Genomic DNA, 7,402 nt, shown 5'->3' with positions numbered 1-7,402 from the left:
GAACCAGTTTTCCTGGCCGAGAACCGGTTCTTTGGCTGTCGAAACACAAAGAACTGGTTCGCGCGCAGGCACCGGCTCCGAACCGGCTCTCAAAACGCTTTGGTGGAAAAGGGGTAAGAAACAGGAAGTTAAACTTGGTACTGGTACCATATATTGAAAAATAATTAAACAAACATTATGAAACATTTACATTTACAAACAAAGATAATGAAAGAAATAAAAAAACTCTAATATTAACAGACTGCAGTTGAATTGATTATAATTAAGTGCACTTTTGTGGTTATTGTTCAAGTCAGATACAATGATAAAAATTACAAGAAATGACAACAAACAAAACAAGAAAGATCAAAAAGAAAAAAAACTATCCCACTGATGTTGACTTTCTTCCAGACACACGCAACAACCCACAAGGGTTTTTATGAAAGTTTATGTTGCTTAATCTATAGGTTATTGTTCGTCAAAGGAAAAGATGGACATGAGGGACTGAAGCGCTAGTCTATAGAGAAGTGTGTGGGGGACAAACTGCGGACAACCTTCCTACCAGACCAATAGGGCGGCTGTTCAATGGATGCTGCGCAGATGATTGGCTCCCAACTGTAGTAATTCAGCTCGCCATCATTTATCTCCAACCAGAGAGAAAGAACCTGGCCTATAGTACACAACAGGACCAGTAAATAATAGAGCTGAGTTGGAACTAGGTTTGCATTAAATTTTTAGCTAAATCCACATTCAAACATAATTTTCATGTGTACTCTAGGTCCTTACAAAATAATCAATAAATGTACAACCTACAAATAATTAACATTAAATGCAATATTAAATCAACAATCAAAAACAATATTGAAGTTGCATTACCGGCACAAACTTCAACCACATAAACCAACATTACTGTAACCTAATTTCCATAGTGCATATAAACACACTTAATACATAAACAAAAAATAATAGACTTCATAACATACAATGAATCAAAACATTTGTTTAAAGCAAGCAATGCCAATACAATGGATCAAAACATTTGTTTAAAGCAGGCAATGCTAATATCAATGTTCAGTGCCACTGATTGGCATCCAACATTTAGCTCATTCATTCAGATTACTCACCAGTTCCTCTTTAAATAGAACCCGATGGCGGCGACGGATTCCCTACAGCCAGTAAGTTGTTCTAAAAAGTTACAATAATATAATTAACTTAAAAGCATGAATCGATCAAAAGAGTGAAAAGTTTGTAAAACACAAACCTGTCCACAGCCGTCGATCGATTTCCCCACACCTCTGAATGAGGAAAACGCCGCGGCCTGATTAAACTCTCGTGCTCCCAGACGTGATTGGCCAAGCATAGTCACATGACCAGGGTTACATTAGGACGCGGGGCACACGCGTACTCCGCGCAAATACATCAATCAATATACAAATATATATACACATAGCAATTCACCACCACTACCATATATAATATACACTGAATGGATTAACAGATTTTAACCTGGGTTACATATGTAAAGCACTTTGAATTACCATTGTGTATGAAATGTGCTATATAAATAAACTTGCCTTGCCTTGCCTTGCCTTGCCTTGCCTTTCAGACAAGGTTCATGTTTATAACATTAATCTTGCGGGGTGCACTTATTAAAAGTAATGTAATCGTTTGGTTTTAGCCAGCTTTCTGTCATACACTGCACATCTAGGTTATAGTCCGTATTCATATCTTTAACAATAAGTGCTTTTGAAGTAAGGGATTGAATATTCAGCAACCCAAGCTTTATCATTTGATAATTTGTATTATTTCTGTTTTTTATTTGTTGAACATCAGATAAATTTTTACCCTTAGATGGGTTTGGAAGTTTTTTGTATTTCCTAATTCGGGGAACAGACACAATCTCTATATGATGATATCTAGGTGAAAGAGCCTCTATGTGATGGGATTTATCTGACCTTGGTGACGTGAGACAGCTAGCAGACGGTCGGTTTAGCCAGTTTGTCTGCTTCCTGACCCGAGCCCTAGATTGTCATGTTTGAGCTCTAAGACATATGTGCCATATTACTAGAGAGAAGAGGAGCACCATCCCAAGAGGGATGAATACCATCTCTTTTCAACAGGTCAGGTCTGCCCCAAAAACTTTTCCAATTGTCAATGAATTCTATATTATTTTGCGGACACCACTTAGACAACCAGCCATTGAGTGATGACAATCTGCTAACTATCTCATCAGTCCTTCGAACAGGACTGTTCATTCATTTTAGTGATCTCTGACTGGTGAAGTCGAACATCATTAGTGCCGATAATAATCTTAGAGAATTAGTAGTAGACCTATGCATTATTAAATACCTAGTCTTCTTTGAGTCTTAGCCTGAAAGTCCCATCAAGGACAATCTCCAAGTCGGGAGTATGGTATAGTCTAACAGGCGTCGGCCCGTACTTTTCTCAGTCTCCCTACTCCAAACTTTCCTAGAAGGGTGCTAGGAAGGTTGGGCTGTTGTTCTTTTCAAAAACCTAAGCCTAACCCGCACCGGAAAATCCATAGATGCCCTCCCCAACAGAGGGGATTATCCTTTGTCCCCAGAGGCACGGGGATTGCAGGGGTCGCTTGGAATCGATTGGAGGCGGAGGCAGGGCTTACAGAGTATCACAGACGATTAACGAACACTGCAACACCAGTTACCGCTCTTTGGCTTTGTTTTAGAACGCTCATATTAAATTACGGTACTCTGCCTTTGTTTAGCCATGCTTCAACACGAAGTTACTGTGCTGGCATTCTATCAAATAATGCTAACTGTCAGATTGTATGGTGTTCTGCCTTTGTTTAACTCTCCATTAAAATTTAAATTACGGTTAGCCTGTGTATTTTGTACAGCTTGCCATCAGTCCCTGTAACTTCTGATGTCCTCAGAGCTTTGTCCTACACAAATGTGGTCAGAACATTTAGTATGGTCAAAACCCATTCAATCGACAAACGTGCTATATCGATCGCGAAGGGTATATGCAGAGTTGAAAGAAAGTGTTACACATGTCATAGCAGGTGAATAGTAGCCCTACCCCTCACAGGAGGGTGACGTAACTGGGACACAATGGGGCTATCCCTGTACCTGCATAAGCAGTAAAACCTAGCCCTTACAGGGGATAAGGGCCATTTTCCTTTAACATACCTTAACCTACCCCTCACAGGAGGGAGACGTAAATAGGACACAATGGGGCTATCCCTGTACCTCCATAAGCACTAAAACCTAGCCCTCAAAGGGGATTAGGGCCAAATTCCTTTAGCAAGCCTAAACATACCCCTCACAGGTGGGTGACGTAATTACGATACAAATGGGCTATCCTTGTACCTGCACAAGCACTCAAACCTAGCCCTTACAGGGAATTAGGGCCATATTCCTTTAATATACCTAAACCTACCCCTTACATGAGTGTGATGTAATTAGGACACAATCAGGCTATCCCTGTACCTGCATAAACACTAAAACCTAGCCCTCACATGGGATTAGGACCAAATTCTTTTAACATGCCTAAACCTACCCCTCACAGGAGGGGGATGCAATTGGGCTACCCCTGTACTTGCACGAGCACTAAAACCTACTCTTACAGGGGATTAGGGCTAAAATCATTAAAACATACCTAAAACTTAGCCCTCAGAGGAGGAAGGATGCAAATTGGGCTATCCCTGAATAATTACTAACATTAACACGTGGTAGAGTGGTTGGTACCGGTGGTTTGGTGACGGGGGGATCCGAGTTCGAGACAAACAGTTGAATTTACTTAGGGATGCGTGGTTTGGTTGAATATAACTTAGGGTTCTTAGGTGAAAATGGGTTAGACAGAGTCATATAGTGGGGGGTGGTTAATGTCGGTTGGAGGCGGGGAGATCTGGTTTTAAGACCGGTATGTGGAGGGAGTTGAGACTAGGTTTTAACTTAAGTGGATATTGGTTCAATTTATTGGTTGGTTTAGAGGTTAGGTTGAGGGAACGGGTTACACATAGGTGGTAGTCAGAAAAAATCGAGATGGGAGCCACGTGAAGGGGGAAACACAAAGGGTAAAATCCACGATTGAAAAATCCAGTAACGATGGATGGGGAAAAGGCAGAATTCCCAATGGAAACAACGATGGATTGATAAGAGATGGTGGAGTCACAGAGGATTGTGGGAAAAGAGGATTGGGAGGTTACCAGAGGATAGGAATATAGATGGTTTTGTAAAAAATAGGATCATGGTGGGGAGGCACTTTGTAGTTTTGAGTATGACATGGGTATCATAAGGTTGGCAGTCCAGACAAAACAGGATTATCATGAGGTAGCAATTGTCTTGGAAGGCTTTAGGTGCTTTCAGGATATGCCCAGGACTGATACCCTTGGGTGGGCCACCTTAGAGGAGGGTGTATGGTGTTTAAAGAGCCGAAACACCCAATGATCCTGACATACATGTGTTCCTTGGATGATTCGGGATTAGACAGTTGGTCCTATGATCAGGTTTTTTTTGAGGGGGAGGTTTTTTCATAAAGTGGGGGCTGTCCCTGTTCTTGAGGCAATCATGGAGAATATTTTGGGGGTGGGCTCGGTCAGGGTTTCTGGCTTGCAAGATGGGATCTGAGTGAGTCGGGTATGGCCAGGAGCTGGATTCTGAAAATGAGAAGCCAACTAGGATTAGTAGACTTGGACATAGTAATTATTGGGATAGTATGTTAGTGGATATGGGTGGATCGGCCTCATCAAAAACATGTACTGGCCAGTGCATTTCTGTGTCCTTCCTAATCTAAACTAGATGACCGGGAGAGGTTGTCTGGGAGAAGGCGTTGTCTTTTCAAAAGCCTAACCACCACAATCCTCATCACTGTAATGTTATACTTTGATATTTGATACAGTGATATTCAATTTAAATGATAAATAGTACTGACACATCATACATGTACATGATTTATAATGCTGATAAAAACCCTCACGGAAAACACATTGCAGTAATACGAATTTGGGGAAATTTGTGCTTAAAAAATGGACTTTATTTTTTATTTGTTTTCTCCTGATTTTATGCTGCAATGTGACCTGGATGCTTCATCCATCATTAGTGAAACTATATAGATACATTTTCCCACATTAGCCATCACACAACATGAGCCTTCCATTATACCTGCAATTGCACTTGTGCCGGTCACGTAATACATGCTCTCTACATTTGTCTCTCACTGCTTAGACTAATGCAAATATTACAGATAAGCTGTCATTATCATTGTCAGAAAACAAAGCATGGCACATCTGCAGGGGCTCTGACCCCTATTAGTGTTGGTTATTATTTTCATAGACCTCTGCCATTTGCTGAAATTGAAAAGCTCACCTTAGTTTAGTTTCATTACATTATTTGCTCCACACTCTTCTGGTGGAGCTTTTGAATTAGGCAATTTCACATACAATTACACATGCTATTTCAGGGATGTTCAACTATACTTTAAATTCTAAATATTCTTTCTACATGCCATGAGTTTGAATTTTGGACATTCACATGGTTAGCTACACATTGTGCTGTGTACTTTTATATACTGTGCACTATCCTTATATAATAGGCAGGATGCATTTTAGTTTTTTTTTTTTTTTTTTTAGATCTGTTGAAAGCTATAGATAAAAATACAAATAAACTGGGAAAAGTATCTTCTAATTCACCGGACCATACAAACCTGCTAGAACAATCCCAAGCTACGTGTAATTTCTGTTCCATATTGCATCATCAAACACAACTGCAAAAATGATTTTTCAAATAGGTTTCCTCCGACATCCACCTCATCTGTGATTTGTCGAGCAACAGATTTGTCCTGCTCAGAGGTCACGTTAAACAAAATTTGTTGGATTTTTTTTTTTTTAGCTGTGATAGAAAAATCTGCCGTCCATCATTTTGACACATTACACTGAGAGTAATTGTACCTTGTAAGTGTAATTCTCACCCCTGTCCACTTGGCGGTAGGTGCGCTCTTGCTGAATATCAAGTTAATGGTCAACGAATGGCTTATCTGAGTTGCGTGACATTGTTTAGCTAATTTATTGACATCTTTCTGCGGTTGAAACGTCGATTGAGCGATTACATGAGAGACATGATACGGATTTCAGTAAATTGGACTGTATCTTTCTACATATTTTCTAATGTTCTTTCATGTTTATTTCGTTCTGTAAAGAGGAGGGGATGATCGCACTCACTCGCACTCCACTTTCGCTTGAACTCAGGCGCTACAGTGATCTTTTGCACCACATTAAAGAGCGCCAAAATGGTATTTATGTTTGAATTTTGTGATAAAATAGAGATAATTTGAAAGCTGAGACTTTGTTTTATATCAAAAGTAACAAAGCACAAAGCTTATTGTGAGTTATTGGACAAACATTCATGATGAATCCTGAAAAGTGGGAACTTTCTCTTCATAAATAAATGCATATTCTAGCCAATATGGTTGTCCTGTAAGTTTGTGCATAAAAGTTAAAATGTGAACAAAAAACAGAGCCTAATAAATGGCTTATTATTATTGAAATATGAATATTAAAATGACAGGTAATCGATTATTACAACATTTTTACAACCCTGTCCCTGAAGTCTAATGCGACCTCTGGTACTTCCCCAAGACTCAAGCCATTGGTTGAGTTAATGTTGATGCTCAGAACAAACAGAAATACACGACAGCCTTACAGAACCACAGTTTCTTTTCAGAGAAACCACCAACAGATGGGTTACTTATAGTGTCCTCTGCATAGCAAACTGGGAGAAGAAAAAATATTTTAACAAAATCTCTTCTCATTCTGACAAAACCAGATTCATCCTCTGCGCATCTCATTATTCAGGAGATGCATAATAAGTGGACTCTGCGTTTGTTAAGAATTGCTCATGGTTTAATTGCCTTTTTGTCTCTATACTGTGACAAACTGCAGCTGTCAAATCCTGTTGCTGAACAGATCTCAATACGCTATTAAAGCACTATGTGCTCAATATTGTCTCCTCCATCCCTCAAATCTCAGTGTTTGCAGAGTAATGTCAGAGTATTCAGAGTATATGTCAGAGAGTACTCATGTCAGAGTATTTCCATATTGTGCTATATTTTAAGACTTCCCATTTCATCTATAACTCTTGTTGCATTTATGGAAAAACTTTTATTTATTTAATATATTTTTATTCAGCAGTGTATGTTTGAATTAATGAATGAAGTATTTATATAGCACTTTCATATACTACTGTACACCGAAAACACTTTAAAATCATATCAGGGAATCTCTGCTCAACCACCTCCAGTTTGTAGCATCCACACACAGACAGACAGAGACAGAGAGAGACAGAGAGAGACAGACAGAGACAGACAGAGAGAGACAGACAGAGACAGACAGAGAGAGACAGACAGAGACAGACTGACAGAGACAGACAGACAGAGGCAGACAGACAGA

Source organism: Siphateles boraxobius, unplaced genomic scaffold (genome assembly GCF_051911475.1).
Source record: "Siphateles boraxobius isolate OS27281-9 unplaced genomic scaffold, OSU_SipBor_1 166, whole genome shotgun sequence".
Lineage (NCBI taxonomy): Eukaryota > Metazoa > Chordata > Actinopteri > Cypriniformes > Leuciscidae > Siphateles > Siphateles boraxobius.
Note: the sequence above shows the minus strand (reverse complement) of the source record.